Below are 16,746 nucleotides of genomic sequence, written 5' to 3'. Positions count from 1 at the left end.
ACAATCGTAGCAGGAAACGAGCAGGGAATCATGAATGCCGAGCTGTCGCAAGGAAACTAAATTCCTTATTCAGAAGGGCTATGGCTATGGATGGGGTGCTGACACAGCGGTCTTTTAGTCTTGCGATTTTTTTGGCCTCAATTATCTCTCCTGGGATTTGGTCACTGCACCTGCTCAGCACGCTCGTGTCACTCCAGTGAAGAGTGCATTTACAGCCGTGGCAATGAACGCACAGATGGCCCGAGATTCGTGTGCTTACATTGTATTTGTGTTCTGACAGTCTTTTGTTAAGGCATCCCCTGGTGAAAAAAAGTTCTATGATACAATAACCTCATAGATCATTCATCATAGAATATCATACAACTGTATGACATATCATACAATCTGTATGATATATCATACAATTCGTATGATATATCATAGAGATTGTATGATATGTCATACAGATTGTATGATATTCTATGATGAATGATCTATGAGGTTATCGCATCATAGAACTTTTTTTCAGCAGGGTCTGCCGGTTTGTCCTACGTAAGCATGACCACAAGACAAGGGAATTGAGTAGATTACGCCTTGATTGCAGGCAACAAACCGATCCCGATGATTCGTGGTGTAGCCAACGTAACTGTGACCAATCTGGTTTACACGCTTGCACAGGCTTGACAGCCGATCTGGTGCTGAAAATACGACATATATTCAGCCCCAGATCCCACTCGAAGCTTCAAAGGTTCTTTGCAATTTTTCTAGCATTCTGAGCCCTTTCATTGCCACCCACGAACTACCTTCTAATGGTTTCACACGTTTTTTAGAATTAGGACTCTATTTCGACAACAATCATGTGTGAGCCTTTGAGCCTCGAGCCAAAAAACCCCTTCTGCCCTTTGATTCAGCTCACTCGAAGTTAATTCAGCGCAGTATTGTTAACTCTTGCTTCTATAACGCCGTCAAAAAATCATGCAATCATAAGCTTGAAGGTAGTTTTTTAAACCAGACGCGCCGACTTGTGCAGGCTGGTTACCCTCTCACGCTCTTGTCATCGGTGGCCGAGGCCATGTTGACAAAATATTCAGGGGGCACTTTGACTGTCTAAAGTGGGTAGAGGCGGAAGCGTTTTCCGCACCACCTTCGCTGTTTCTGTGGCACCGGTGGCGTCACATATAAGTGAGTACTAATTACTAAGTGATGACAAATCACTAATTAATGGTTAATTACTGATTCATGTCTTAATACTAATTAACTGCTAATTAATGAGGCTTAAGCTTTGCCTTTAGGAGTGGAACGCGACAGCGCGTTGTAGCGCTGCCAGGGAGTCCAAGGCAACAAAGCGAGCACTGGACCTCCCGGTGGCTACCTCCAACGCCAAACTGAAGGCGTTGGGAGTGGTTAACTCCTATCAGGAGTTGCGGGACGCCCACCTCGTGAACCAATATACGCGGCTATCGCAGACGGTTCATGGGCGCCGCCTGCTAAATTGCTTACACATCCAACACACATGCATACCAGAGGGGACGGAGAACATCCCGGTGCTGTGGCGCCACATGCTCTGGGTCGCTCCGCTCCCGCGTAACATGGACATGGCTTCACATGAAGGCAGACGACAAGCGCGGGTTCGCACGCTTGAGAGGCAATATGGATATAAAGAGGGCGTCTACTACGTGGACATCACAGGGCCGTCGCCCGCGGGATTCTTCACGGCTGCCGTAGTCCACCGGGCAATGAATGTCCATGGGCTATCTTTTCGGGCCCCAAATTCAACACGAGCGGAGGAAGTCGCAATAGCACTCGCTGCCGCCGATCCAAAATCGAAAACGGTTATCACAGACTCTCGCCGGGCCTGTGAACATTATCTTGCTGGCGAAATATCACCTCTTGCCTCGCAAATTCTAAGACGCGCTCTCGCCGATCCAACTCGCACAAAAGTGATCTGGGCTCCTGGCCACCAGGGTCTACGAGGCAATGAGGCCGCTGATGCGGCCGCCCGAGCGCTCACACACCGGGCTCCTCATCCTAGCTCTCCTGGCTCAGAAGCTCATAAACCGCTTCTGCGGTTCCGCGAAATCCTAAATCATTATTGCGACAGCCACCGTCTCTACCCGGCACCTGCCAAGGGGCTGAGTAAGGCGGAGGAGCGAACTCTGCGGCGCCTGCAGACAGGAACCCTTCTCTGTCCTGCCATAGCACAACACTTCGATCCGAACACAGATGGGCGCTGCCCGCACTGTGGAGAGATCTGCGATATCTTTCACATGGTGTGGGCATGTACTCAGAATCATCACCTTCCCCCACCCCCACCCGAGAGGCATGGGAGACTGCCCTCCTCAACTGCTCCACGCTGGAGTCCCAAAGGGCTCTGGTCAAGCGGGCGCGAGACGGGGCCTCGTCGTGCGGTGTCCCGGACTAAGGATACCGACCATGCAGCAGGGTTTTTTAGCCCTGAAGCTCTCTTTGAATGAACGTTTTTCACCACCACCGCCACCACGGAACACCACCCGTTAAGCGATGCCTTGCCCTTTGAAAGCAACGCTTTTTGATGAAAGGAAATGGCGCAGTAATTCTATGTCATCTCGGTGGACACCTGAACCGCACCGTAGAGGAAGGGAGGAAGTGGGAGTGAAAGAAGATAAAGAGGACCCGTAATGAAGAAAATGAAAATTGTATTTGAGGAAAGGAAATTACGCAGTAACTGTCTCACAAAATTCAGGGGGGCACTTTTTTGACCTAAAGTGTGGTCACTGATGCCCCTAAGAGTGGAACGCGACAGCGTCTTGCAACGCTGCCAAGGAGTCCATAGAACGCCATCGCCCATTCGGTTCTACGCCTCGCTCGTCGGTAATTTGGTTTTTGAGGAAAGGAAATGTATCTGTCTCTCATTTGTCGGTGGACACCTAAACCTCGCGGGAAGGGAATGGAGGAGGATGAGAGTGAGTGAAGACACCGTATTCACTAGACGCGCCTTTGTTCATTCCAAACCATCGAGCAGGCATGGCGGAGTGGGTAGCATGCTCGTCTCTCACGCCGAAGACCGGGGTTCGATTCCTGAGCTCGACCAATTTCTTAATCTGCTGTATTTATTTATATGGCTTAGCTAGTAAAGCTAATTAGGCTAATTGGGTAATTAAGCAATTAACTAAGCTCAGTCCCACTTACTTGGAGCACCACTATACGATCCCTTCAATTGGTTGCATGGTTACTAGCCAAAGTACAATTGGCCCGGTTTGAAATTCGCGCACTGTGACGTCACGACCGTTTCCACCAATTGAAAAGCGTGACATTTTCTGTCGACAACTGCTGCTTACAACGATGAGACATTAAAGGCTTCCGCCTTAAAAGAAATGACAAACATGGGCACATCAACAAGGCGACATGCAGTGTCCAAACCCGTCCTAGGGTTACAGTTCTCACACCGCATTCCGCACAGCGTTCGCACGCGCACAGCTGGCAGGTTGATGTCCCGGGACGCACACTGGTCTCAGTTCACACGGCACAGGGACGATGACACGTGCTTCAGCGTCACCCTGTTTATGCCCCTAGGGAACGCTCCGGGTCTCGAGTGAGTCATTACTCCCAACAACCATTTGGGAGACGCGAGAGTGCGTCTGCATTCGCGTGAATTTTACCACTGCGATGCTGGATCGTCACATTATAGCGCTGCAGCGCCAAAGCCCAGCGGGTAAGTTTCGCACCTCGGGGTACGCTCCTCGTGAGGTACGACAGCGGATTGTGGTCGGACACAACAGTTACCTGGGCACCGAACACCCACGTCTCGAACTTCTTTAATGCCCAAATGACCCCGAATGCTTCTCTTTCGATCGTGGCCCACCGCATCTGCGTCGGTGTAAAACGATGGCTTGCGAAGGCGATCGGCTGTTCCGAACCGTCATCGGCAGTTTGCGATAAGCAAGCACCTGCAGCTACAGCTGAGGCGTCCGTGTAGAGTACGTATGGCCTCTGAGGGTCAGGTGTACTTAGCGAAACGGCTGCACAGAGATCTCGCTTGAGTGCCTCGAAGGCGCTATCGGCTTCTGGTGACCACGGCAATTGGGTCGGTACACTTTTTCCCGTCAGCTGCGTTAGCGGGCGAGCTATCTCAGCGAACTTCGGAATGTAGCTACGGTAGTAGCAGCTGAGACCGAGCACGCTCCTCGACTCTTTTTTCGTCTTAGGGACCTGGAGCCTCTCGATCGCTTCCAACTTCTGAGGGTCTGGGCCGTGCTTGCCCGAGCCTACAATATGTCCCAAATACCGGACTGAAGCCTGAGCTAACTGACACTTCTCTGCGTTAGCGCGCAATCCTGCGCTCTCCAAATTAGTGAACACCCCGTGCAGATGCTCCACGTGTTGCTCTAGCGATTGACTGAAGACGGCTATATCGTCTAAATACGCGCACGCGTACTCTTCATGAGGAGCCAACACGTTGTTCATATCCCTGTGAAAAGTGGCAGCTGCATTTTTCAGGCCAAAGGGCATGACCCTCCATGCGAACTGACCGCAAATGCGACACGAAGGCTGTTACAAGTTGTGATCCCTCGTCTAGGGGAACCTGCCAATAGCCTTGTTTTAGGTCGATGAGTGTAATGAATTTCGCGGCTCCTACACGCAAAATTAGCTCCTGTGGGCATCCCATTGGGTAGGCATCCGTCTCGGTTTCTGCATCGAGCGCCCGGTAATCGATGCACAGACGGATCGACCCATCTTTCTTAGGCGCGCATACGATTGGATGCGCGTATGGACTCTCGCACGGGTATATGAGATTCAAGTCTAGCAGCTCCTTAATCTGCTTGGCGACTTCACCTTTCAGAGTCTCAGCGATTCGGTACGGGCGACTGCGTTTCGGCTTGGCGCCCTCCACCAGCTTTATGTGATGCGCGCCCACACGCGCTGCGCCTGGTTTCGCTGCGAAGAGTGCTTTGTGCTGGTCAAATACAGCGCGTATTCTAGTAGCCGTCTCTACATCGAGATGTGCTGTCTTTTCCACCCCGATGGCTACGCATGACACTTCGTCCTCGTTCGCACTCGGGGTATATTCCACCTCCCCGAAATCACTGTCATCATGAAACATGACGCTCACCGATGCTACCCTGCTCACGTAAGGGCGCATCTTGTTAGCGTGAACCAGTCGCTGGTGACCGTCACGCATTTGCACGTAGTCTTTGTGATAGAGAAGCCCATCAACCGTAAACATTCCAGCCTTGCCCCTTTTTGCGCCTTGCCAGGCCTGACGCAAGGAACCCTCGTTCTGCTGTTCATCACGGAATTTCTGCGCGTCGCTGCTTTGTACCGGCTCAGCTTCGCGCGCCTCGCCCCGCACTTCTACCGCTTCTGACGGAGTTGCTACGTTACCAGCGATGTTTTCCGACTCTGCTCTCTCGGGCGTCTCCGGTCTACCGATTTCGCACCCCTTCAGCTTGTTTTGTTCCGTCACTGCTAGCACCCGGGCCTCGGTGTTGGCCTGGCATGCGTCAAACAGTTGCTCCCATGTGTCACCCGATATTAAACAATCGGCGCACTTCAGCTTGTTTGTAAGAGCGCACATTATTTGTGTCTCTTCCGCTACCTCCTGTATTGGTGATTTTTCGCTAATTAAAGCTAGAGGCAGCAGTGCTAGCTTAGCACTCACTTTCTGGCCAAACGCTGACACCAGCTCTTTGCTGCCGTGTGGTGTTACGAGCTCCTCCGGCACACTGCTTTCACGAATCACAGTGATATCGGCGCCGGTGTCGACAATAGCGTCAATTACCTTGCCGATGCAGTCTAGTTTTACCTCCCTCAAGTTAGTACGCAGAGAGGAGGAGTCATCCAGGGCTACTCTCGCTGCTAGCCTGTCTCCATTCGCGGGCCCTACTGATTTGATTTTAGTCTCCTCGCGAAGAAGTGGGCAGTGCGCAGCATAATGGGTGGAGTCACCGCACCGAAAGCATTCGCCCCGTCGAGCTGACTTTTGAGCTGCCTTGACTAATTTGCCCTTTCGTGGCTCTTCTACTCGAGGCTTAACGCTCCCTTGTGCATTGAACGGTTTGTTCAGCTCGCCTTTAGCCGCGCCCTTCTGTTCAATTGGCTTAAGGCCGCTGCTCCTCCTTTGTGCGCTACCCTCTCCCACAGCCTCTTCGAAGGTCTGCAGAAAGCGAGCTAGCTCGTCAGCCTTAAACCATTTTTCGCCTTCTCGAAGCTTAACGTACTTATTGGCTTCTTCATTTAAGCCCGCCTTCAGCTGATCGGCAACGAGAAGCTCCAAAAGGTCTTCAAAAGACTTCACGCCGCGTGCGTCTACGTAAAAGTTCGCGTAGCTGCGCAGACGCGTCGTGAACGCTTTCCAAGTCTCGCTTGCATGTTTGGTAGCTGACTGGAGCCGTCTTTGATATTCGGCCGCAGACAGCTTTAGCTCTTCCAGCACAATTTTCTTCAGCACCTCGTAATCACGGTGCTGAGCCGGCGTGAGTCGCGTTGATAGGTACTGCACCCTCTCCGCAACAAATGGGAAAACAATCTGTCCCCAAAACTCTCTCGGCACTCCGTACGCCTCCAGCGAGCTCTCTGTGGATTCGAACCAAATAGGTACTTCCGCACCGATGGAGAATTTCGGAATGGCACCTGCTAACAATTTAGTGTAATTCCTCAATGCCATCCGGCTGCCTTGCGGTTCTCCTTCGCTCGCATCGTCACGTGTGCGCCTTCCGGTGGGACCATGAAGTCGAGCGAGCTCAACTTTGAGTTCGAAGGCTTTGCGCCTCTCCTCCGCCATTTTCAGGTTATATTTCATTTCCCTCTCAGAGAGATGTGTGTGGGACCCATCACTGTTGCCCTCGCCGCCCTCGCTATCGACCTCCGCGGTGTCAAGTCGGTCGGGGTCTAGCTCAGGAAACTCATCCTCACTGTCCTCCCCACCTGCGCTGTTTCTGCCTTCAGCGTTTCTAGATATTTTGTGAGGGTTCAAGTGGGGAAATCTCGTCTCCATATAAAACCACTGACTCGAGTAACCCTGCGTTCACCCGAACATAAACAAGAGGACTCATTTGGATCCACCGGTGTGAACGTCAGTCGGTCGGAAGTCGCTCGCCGCCAAGTCCGCCGCTTTTCCGTCGCGATGGTGCCGGCTGCCTTCTGGTTGACTTCTCCCCTTTTGCCTGTGTGTTCTTCTTCTGACCGTGGCTGTGGGTTGACGTTCCTCGCCGATTCCGGTGACGACCTTCTCGCAGTTACCCTCAGCAGGTACACCGCCTTTGGTGTCCTACGCTTGGAGGTGCTTGATATTGTCTTCCACTTGTTGTCTTCCGAGTCTCCTCCGATGCAGTTCTTCGTTCTGTCGACTGCGCCAGTAAAGGGTGGTTCTTTTCTCTTCTTCTTTGTACGGAGAGGTTGTTCCTCCGTTCTTCTTTCTTCCGACGAAGTACTGAGCCAGTAGGAAGACAGGGGACTCTTGTCGAGCACTGATATAGGTTTTATGTACACAGACGACTATTTACAAGGAGTATGTACATGACAGCATCATGTCCCACCAGCCGCCCCGTGGACACACTCCACGGCTACTCGAGAGCACGGTCTGCGTGCCTGGATCCGGTCGAGACCAATATCTCTGTCTGTCGCGATGGCGGCAGAGCATCGCGCGACCCCGCGCTCTCTCCCCACGCGAAAAGAAAAAAAAAGCAAGAAGTTGAATTATTCTTAAGCCGCGAGCAGGAGGAGCCTCGTCACTACATGTGTTTTTGCTCTCTCCCTAAAAGCCCCGGCCTTGGCGCCATACACAGCTCGCAACGCGGCGACGAACGCCCTCCCGCAACAGGGACCGCGACACCCCCCTCGGGCCAGGTAAGATGCCGCTAACCGTTCCCAGATGAGGCTAGCAAATGGGCGCGCAGCCACCGGCCCTGTCAGAGAAGGGATGCCTCCGATAATCGCAAGCGCGCCCTCCGCGAGCCTAACCCTTTGAAGAAAGACGCGAGGCGCGCATATGCTGCCCTTCCCTCTCCCCACAACAGACCTGTGGGCGATCCGCATTCGGCCACGGAGGATGCTTTCTTCCCGCAGGCCACGACCGGCCGGAAACGCGACCTTCAACTGATAGGGGAGACCTCTCGTTTACTTTGGGAAAAAAGAACACGGAAACGAGCTTCCAGTGAAACAGCGAACGCCGTCCAGACTAACGACCGCGATGCTTTCGCCGCGCCGCTCGTAGAGCGGCTTTTTCAGTCGTTATTACGGCGCCGGTTAAAATGGAAAGAGGCGATCGAATGGCGCCAACCTTACAGAGCCTTTGAGCCTCGAGCCAAAAATCCCTTCTGCCCTTTCATTCAGCTCACTCGAAGTTAGTTAAGCGCAGTATTGTTAACTCCTGCTTCTATAACACCGTCAAAAAATCATGCAATCATAAGCTTGAAGGTGGTTTTTTAAACAAGACTTGCCAACTTGTGCAGGCTGGTTACCCTCTCAAGCTCTTGTCATCAATGGCCGAGGCCATGTTGACAAATAAAGAACCACGTCAAAAAGACAGAGATAAGAAGATCGCCGTAATTCCTAAGCGACACTAGATTTCACATTCCCTGAGAAAGATCTGGAAAACAGTAGGAATAGATGTCGTATCTCCAGCCCCAGATCGGCTGTCAAGCCTGTGCAAGCGTGTAAACAAGATGGGTCGCAGTTACGTTGGCTGCACCACGAATCATAGGGATAGGTTTGTTGCCTGCGATCAAGGCGTAATCTACTCAATTCCCTTGTCTTGGGGTCATGCTTACGTAGGACAAACCGGCAGATGCCTTAACAAAAGACTGTCAGAACACAAATGCAATGTAAGCACACGAATCTCGGGCCATCTGGGCGTTCATTGCCACGACTGTAAATGCACTCTTCACTGGACTGACACGAGCGTGCTGAGCTGGTGCAGTGACCAAATCCCAGGAGAGATAATTGAGGCCAAAAAAATCGCAAGCCTAAAAGACCGCTGTGTCAGCACCCCATCCATAGCCCTTCTGGATAAGGAATTTAGTTTCCTTGCGACAGCTCGGCATTCATGATTCCCTGCTCGTTTCCTGCTACGATTGTCTGTTTCATGTCTTATCCTTCTTGTTGTTTTTGATGCCTTGTGTATATTTACCGATGTGCCAGAGCAATAAAATTTCAGTTGTTAGTCAGCGCCTGTGTCTCGCCTCTCCTTTCTTCGTCCTTTGTGTAGTTGGCGCTGTTTTCGTGTGACGCAAATAGGACGAGGACCAAAGGAACGCGAAGCAACAGGACAAGCGCCAACGATCACCTGTTGCTTCACGTTCTTTTATGCCCTCTTTACACTCGCACTTTACTTAGTACTATACTTACTTTACTTAGTACACTTTAATTAAATTCATTGCCCACAGCAAAATGCGAGTTCCCGAAACTCGATTTCGAGCATTCGATTGTTCAACGTCAGTTTGAAGTGTGCTGAAAATATGCTAATGCGGTCTGCCAATTTGCTATATTTTAAGCATTCTTTGGGCGAATTAATTTTGTATTTACGGAAGTACACTTCAAATACATTGACAACATGCAAATGTCATTTCCTGAAACGCGATTTCGAGCCCTCCACCATTCAACGGCAGCTAGAAGTGTGCTGCAAACATGTTTAAAAGAACTGCCTGTTTGCTAGAATTGAAGTATACTTCGGATGAATTAATTTTACATTCACGAAAGTACAATTTTAATGCATTGACAAGATGCTAAAACTACATACATGTTTTTTCACGTATTTGAAAAGTGCTCGAAGTTTGCTTTAAATGAGGTATCTTTGGCATAATTTAAAAATATATTTCTAACACCAAGCGCCAAATTCCATGAACGTATTTAGGTTTAAAATTTAAAATACAATTTAAATAGCCCACCATATATTCCAAACGTATTAATTTTCGCTAAGGGAAGAAAACGGCGGCGCTGCTATCACACTACGAGAAAAATAAACAGCACATGTCACCCGTGCGCATTTTCGTTCTCTTTTTTGCGCTCTCGTAGTTGCGCCGCCGTTCTCTTTCATCGTGCACCAACTCGGGCACCAGTCTGCTAGTCATATGGTTTTGAAGTTCTGTCAATTGCTGCGCCTGCGCAGGCCTGTGGTTCTATATACCAAAGGCTTTACCTTCAATAAACCAGTTGCGAGCATCGCTGGTGTTCCTCTTCCTTCATTTTGTGCTCTCCTCTGTGCTAATTTAGATGAATGCGATTACTGAATTTAGCATGAAGAACTGACATCAGATACGCCCTCGGGCACATAAGCAAATTCAGCGGATGCACATGGTAGGGAGCGTACGTGAGGCGTTGGAAAATACGTGCCGGGGATTTTTTCGTGATGAAGCTTCGCGTTTTAAAAAGAAAGATAATTCACGCAAATACCTCGCGGTGCCTTCTTATTCCTTCTGCTTTTTTTGTTAAGGGGAGAGCGGTCAGTACAATATGCATTCAGGCATGCGCTTTGGAAACCTAGGCTGAATTCGGATAGAAAACAAGTACGAATTTGACAACAGTTGTAGAGTACGGCCGGAATGGAACGTGACCACGCATAGGCCGTACTTTCCCACTTTGTAATGAGAAATTCCTTTGCAGCCGTGTCCTTCGGCAGGCCATTAATCCTGGAACCAGAATGAAGCTGGCTGTAGGCTGAAGGTCAGAAGACACAGGTAAAGCAACATGTTTTGCACACACGGGCTGTTCGCGTTTAGTTCCGGCCACACTTTATATGCATTGTCCCCGAATATACAGCACTGTAAATTTAGCGACACTGCTTTTAAACTCGAATTATCAACGAATGCTTAATAAAATCGGTTGGACTGTTTTGGTGTGGTTTTGCATAATTGTTTTTTTTTAGAAAACAAATGCGCCGTAAATAGCTACAGTTAGCGATAAGTTGGGTTTTGTTCTAAACTCTTTTACATCTCTGCCCCCTCAGCGTAATCCTTAACCCTTGCCTTCATCATACGCTCCATGCGCCCACCCAAATGAATACTACAGGCAATGAGCAAGACCTGCCGGTAATGTCCAGCCAAAATTACAAGCTATGAAAGTCTGACAGGACAGGACTATCAGTCAGGCTGAAGGACAAAGGTGTTTGAAGACAGCCGATGGTTCACAAACATTGAACAGCCGCTGGAACGTGTTTTTAGAACAAATCTCCCCGATTTGAGCATGGCCTATTTCATGTTCTAGATGGCAACTGGCCTGATGGGCTCGTCGGAGGGCATCCCTGGAACGAGGAAAGTAATCAACCAGCACTCATTCCTATTGTTTCATCGATCCGTTGACTACAGGCATGAGGTTCATGAACTTGGGTGGTTTCGAAGGCAGTCCATGATGTCGAAGTGTTTGTTCGACAGGACAATGTTGGCCTCTGGCCAATGTAAGTTTAATGTATTGGGCAAAGTAAGTTCAGCGCACGCACCATGCGAGCACACTTCTCCTGTTGAATACGTTTGTCGCATGGAGAGGAAATGAACTGTTTTATGGCAATTCGGCTCCTCTCGAGGTAAATTAAAACTCGCAATATTCGGCCTATTCTACCCTACACTCCTGGCGGCGACATTTTTGTGAGAATAAATGAAATAAAGTTATAGGTAGCGTTCTAAACTTTTTCAAAGCACTTAGTAGGAGCCCTAGCTCTCCAATAATTTGAGCCCTTGCAAAACATTACAGTATATTGTACAACTCCTGTCGGACATAAATGGTTAAAAGCCTAACCTCAGTAAAAACAAACTTTAATTAAAGAGGTTTCGTTGTTTACCGTTCGAATTATAATATCACGTTTCTTTTATGAACGCTGTTTTCATCTCATAAAGGCTTTTTTTAAACAGTGACCTGTATATGCCTCGTCATATCTCTGGATTTCTCTATAACTCGTTTCATGATGAACATCCGAAAACGCCTTCCTCTGCAACAGTACTTTCGCTTTTACCGGTGTCACTTAACACGGTAACAATTATATACACTAGCTCCGCCTTCTTTGACACCATTTGACACCATAAGGGGAATGGGGTGATCGGACGATACCTCTACAAGCTCTCATCAATAACGCTTCCATATACATCCCGGTTGGCAATATGGACATAAAGGACGGCATAGAGGAAGACTTCTCCTCTCAACCTGTTTTTCTACTTTTCACTTCCTCGTCACATTCCTAGAATAAAAGCTGCCGTCAGAGAGTACTGTGCGCATGTGTTGTCCGTTTCTGTTTCGTGTTTTCTTGGCGCTGCAATATTTTCAGTAGTGGAAAAGTTCATAGTGATCACAACTTTCTCTCTTTCTCTCTCAGCTAGAGAACGAGAATCTTTGTTTCGGCTATACATTCCGGACTATCGCTGTGAAGGTGCTACATGTAATCTGCTGCCGCCATAGCTGAATAGTGCGCACTCTAGGGAGTAAACTCTGTCAACGCGGTGTCGTAGCGTGCTCTTACCAGATGCCTTCAATTGGCTGCAATGACTAGTGGTAGTAATATTCGAGGGGATGGATGCGTTAATTCATATGCGTCTGTCTTCTGTTGGCTGTGGAGCGGAAGAGCATGAAATTTCTGACTTGTCCTACCAAAACTTTTTTAATGGTACCGCGTCCCCTCTGACTGATCTTTTTTTTGTATTCTCAACCCTCGTGGGGTCATCTCCGGGCCAATAAAAACATCATGCTCATTGCCTGGGCATTGGCCGAGATGTCCCGTTCTCTCCTGCCTCCTTTCGCCTCGTTAAGTCAGCGATTGGAAAACACATTTGGCCTCTTTCCTCAGTGGGCCCAAGTGATCCCGTGGAGCAGAGCTCTTGTTAGCTTGGCAGTTGGCATTCGCAGACAGTAAAAGAGGAGAGGGTGGAGGGGTGGCGTCAGGGTGACTGGTTCTGCTCTGGAGAGTGCTAAAATTACAGAATTGTTTTTACATTTAATGCGTTTCTCTAACTTTTTCGTTTTATGCAAACGCCCATGCGATCGGGACGCTTCATAATTCCTGGAGGCTGAAAATAGAATATATTTATGTTGGTTGTTGCACACTAACTGTAGCGCACAACACAGTTTGTATTGCAGGAGCATGGCCAGTGAACCTAGCTATGCAATAATCTCATGTCTGTAAAGAGCTTAATTTAGTGGCTCCAAGAGGGCTGACATTGTTCAAAGCCTTTCTGCTCCATAGAGTCTGCAACCCTGCAATCCTTGCATACTACCTCTGTACTGTGCAGTTAAGCTCACTTTGCATGCTAAAGAACTGGTCCTGCAAAATTGATTCCGCATTAGTAATTGGAAAGAAACAAAACCAATGTGATGCTTGCTAGCACAGCGGCTTTACTTTTTTCTCTTTATTCTTATTCGTATTTATGAAATGGGGATTGTTTTAATCATGGGTACAGTGCTTACAACCAATGCTCGGGGAAGGAGCAGAGAGAGAACAACACTCTTGTATTTTCTTTATGTTTCTTAGTCATGTAGCAGCCAGCTGAGGCCCCGAGAGGCGGTATTGAACATTTATCCTCCGCCCCCTTTTAAGCAAATGTCTAAGCAACGAATAAAAAAAAACAGCAAGATATCTTCACTTTCATATGTCAGGTTTTGAAGGGTGAACTGCGGAGACAAAGGATATAGTGCTCTATATAAATGTAGTATAGTTTACGCGAGTGTTCACAATTAGGCCTTCAAAATAAACGGTCCTGTTTATTTCTCCACTCTGCACATACACAAATAATTCATTCTTTCATGACTTGTCACAGTACAAATATGCGCAGACACATCCAGCACATCACTCTTCAATCAAAGTTTGACATCCTACATGAAGAGTACTCATCAAGTACTATAGTAGGGTTGAGTTCCCCGCCAAGCACGCTCTTGAATGGGCTAATTTGTTGCTGCCATACCTGAACTTCTCGCAACCGAACGTGCATTCTCCTTCAAGACTATGAGTCGCAAGACTGCTAAACTCAATGAATGGCCATATCGTATTCAGCTTTTTGTAGGAAGGCTTATCTAGCTGCAAGTTCAGCAAATGTGCCCTCATATCACACAGGACAGGGTTGATTGGAGAGACGCAAGAGAGGCCTCTGCTCTTCAGGGGTGTAGTCTGGCTGCGTTTGTTGACGATGACGATCAGTAAAGTCCTGAGGCCATCAGAACACATTTGCGTCTATATACATCCACACTGATAACGCACCTCGTTTTTATCACTCTTCATAATAGGCGGCATAACCCCCGCCGTAACCTGGGTCGATGACTCCACCATAGCCGTAGCCGTAACCTCCGCCGTAGCCCGGCCCCAAGTCACGGCGGTAGTACCCATCGTACCCTCCTCCGTATCCCCCGCCATATATTCCACCGTAGCCACCTCCATACCCTCCACCATAGTTTGCGCCGTAGCCTCCACCATCGCCTTGGCCATACCGCCCGCCGTTCTTCGCCTTCCCGCCGTTGCCTCCGCCGTTACCTCCTTCGCTGCCTGCATCATTGCCTCCGCCGTTACCTCCTTCGCTGCCTGCGTCATTGCCTCCATCATTGCCTCCATCTTTTCCGTCACCATAACCTCCCCTCTTTCCTCCACCGTATCCACCATCGTAGCTTCCACCATAGCGACCGCCGTTTCCTCCACCGTAGCCTCCGCCGTAGCCTCTGGCATAGCCTCCCCCGTAGCCTCCGCGGTAGACTCCGCCGTACAGTCCACCGTAGCCTCCACCGTAGTCTCCATTCTGGCGTCCGCCGTAGCCGCGGCCATAACCTACACCGTTGCCTTTGCCATCGTTACCGCCGCCGCCTCCTGCGCCCATTCCGCCGTTCTCTAGGGCGTTGCCGTCACCATTGTTGTTGTAGTTGCCAAGAAAGCGCTGGTTGCCACCTTTGCCGTACCTGGCAACCCCGGCTGCACCGTAACCTCCGCCATAACCTCCATATCTTCTGCCGTCGTAGCCGCCGCCGTAAAACCTGCCATATCCCATGTTTTTGTTTTTGCCGTAGCCCAGAACGTTGTCCCCTCCTTGGCTTCCATCATTTCCGTCACCGGCCCCTCCGCCGCCTCCAAAGCCTCGGCGGTATCCTCTGCCATAACGTGCAGCGTAGCCGCCTTTGTAACCTCCACTGGGTCCAGTGGCAACAGTTGTCGCCAGCATAGCGCAGAGGATGACCACAACACACTGGAAATGAAAAGGTAAAACAGAGCACGTTACATGTCGTACATCATTTACGTAATTTTTTATTGGCTCCATCGCATAAAACATCCAAGCATTTAACCTTATCGCCCTTGGTTTTTTTCCGTGACAGCAGCGATGGCGCAGTATTTTGTGAATCCACCTCGCATGCGCGATGTGCGCGGTTCGATCCTCATAGCCGCGGACTACACACCAGTGACGCAATTGATATTGATTTATTTTGATATTGCCTTTATTTTTAGTGCAAACTTTCCCCTTGCCTGGTGCTCGGCTTCCTTGGGGTAAAATGCTAAAGAACTGAGTCCCTGACCCTATCCTCAGTAAACGAAAATAATACGTCGTGCAATTGCACTCTTTGGCCACAGAGGTGTTAGCGCCATAAACATAAACCATATTCACCAGTTTTTTGGAGGTTCTAGTCGCCTGCCATTGAGACCTTAATAATGACAATTAGGAATTTTTATTCAGCCAATAGCCCACGCCGCCTAACCGTTCCTCTAGAACATGCAGTCCAGAAGTACGTATAACAATTTTTGGGCGGGCAGGCAGACTGCAAAGCTTTAGAAAACGCTGGCTTCCAATGGTTATCTCTTATATACTGCTCCTCACTGGGGTTACTTTTGCTAGCGTTTTCATTCAGAAAACCTACAGTATTTTGTGATGGTTTTGCTTCCGCATGGAATTCTTTATTCATCTTATCTCTATGAATATGACTATCTTTAATCAACTTCAGACAATTATATCAACTCTCCAAAAGGAAGGTATATGCAGGGGCGTCAATGAATTCCCTCCGAAATTCTATAGAAATATATGACAATAAAATTGTCAGTTATTATGGCGAAATATATTGACATCATAAACATGAACACACGCTTAGTAACGGAAGCGTGTTTTGCAAAAGCTCAATGCAAAGTCGCGTCTCCTTACATCTGCGAACGAGACAAAATTGTAATGTTCATAAGTGCACAGCTTGCTGCAAGACCCAGGCTTCCTTCAGCGCGAATATTAAATTAGCGCAGCCATCACGTTCACCCGTGACATTGGGAAGCTGCATCTGCCCTAATAGGAGACTGACGGCACAGAGACGCCTTCGGTCACCCGTGAGACCGCATATACGCGATGGCGCGAAACGACACTACATTCGGCAGAGGTAATATACATTGATTCTTTGCAAATTTCAATGACGGAGATGGTTAACGAAAACATACATAATCTTCCGTCTCGACGCCCTCGCACGTAAGCAAGCAATCGCCTCGGCTTCCACCCGATGTCACTCTACACCGACCGCTGAGGCGCGCCGATACTGCCGATCATGCGCCGCTGACAGACCAGACATTAAACTGACTTATAAAGCGCCGGCGCGTTACCTTCTCGAACATATATGCTAGCCATTGCTTATAGTGAAGTTAAATGTGCATGTTCTAAAGATAGCGAACCTGCCTGCCTCACAGCCGCGCCAGAAAAAACAGTGCATTAGGTTAAAAACACCTGCGGGTGTTCAAACGTTAACAAGCATGCTCGGCGCTAGGATGACGATGGCCAGGGCGGCACTCTTAAGAAGGTCAGTGACATACTCGACCACAATACATCAACTACTACACCACAGCACATACGATTGGCTAGCAGAGCCAAT

This window comes from Amblyomma mixtum, chromosome 2, assembly GCF_055824585.1.
Source record: "Amblyomma mixtum isolate Tamu chromosome 2, ASM5582458v1, whole genome shotgun sequence".
Lineage (NCBI taxonomy): Eukaryota > Metazoa > Arthropoda > Arachnida > Ixodida > Ixodidae > Amblyomma > Amblyomma mixtum.
The sequence above is the reverse complement of the archived record's forward strand: the minus strand, read 5'-3'. Positions refer to the sequence as shown.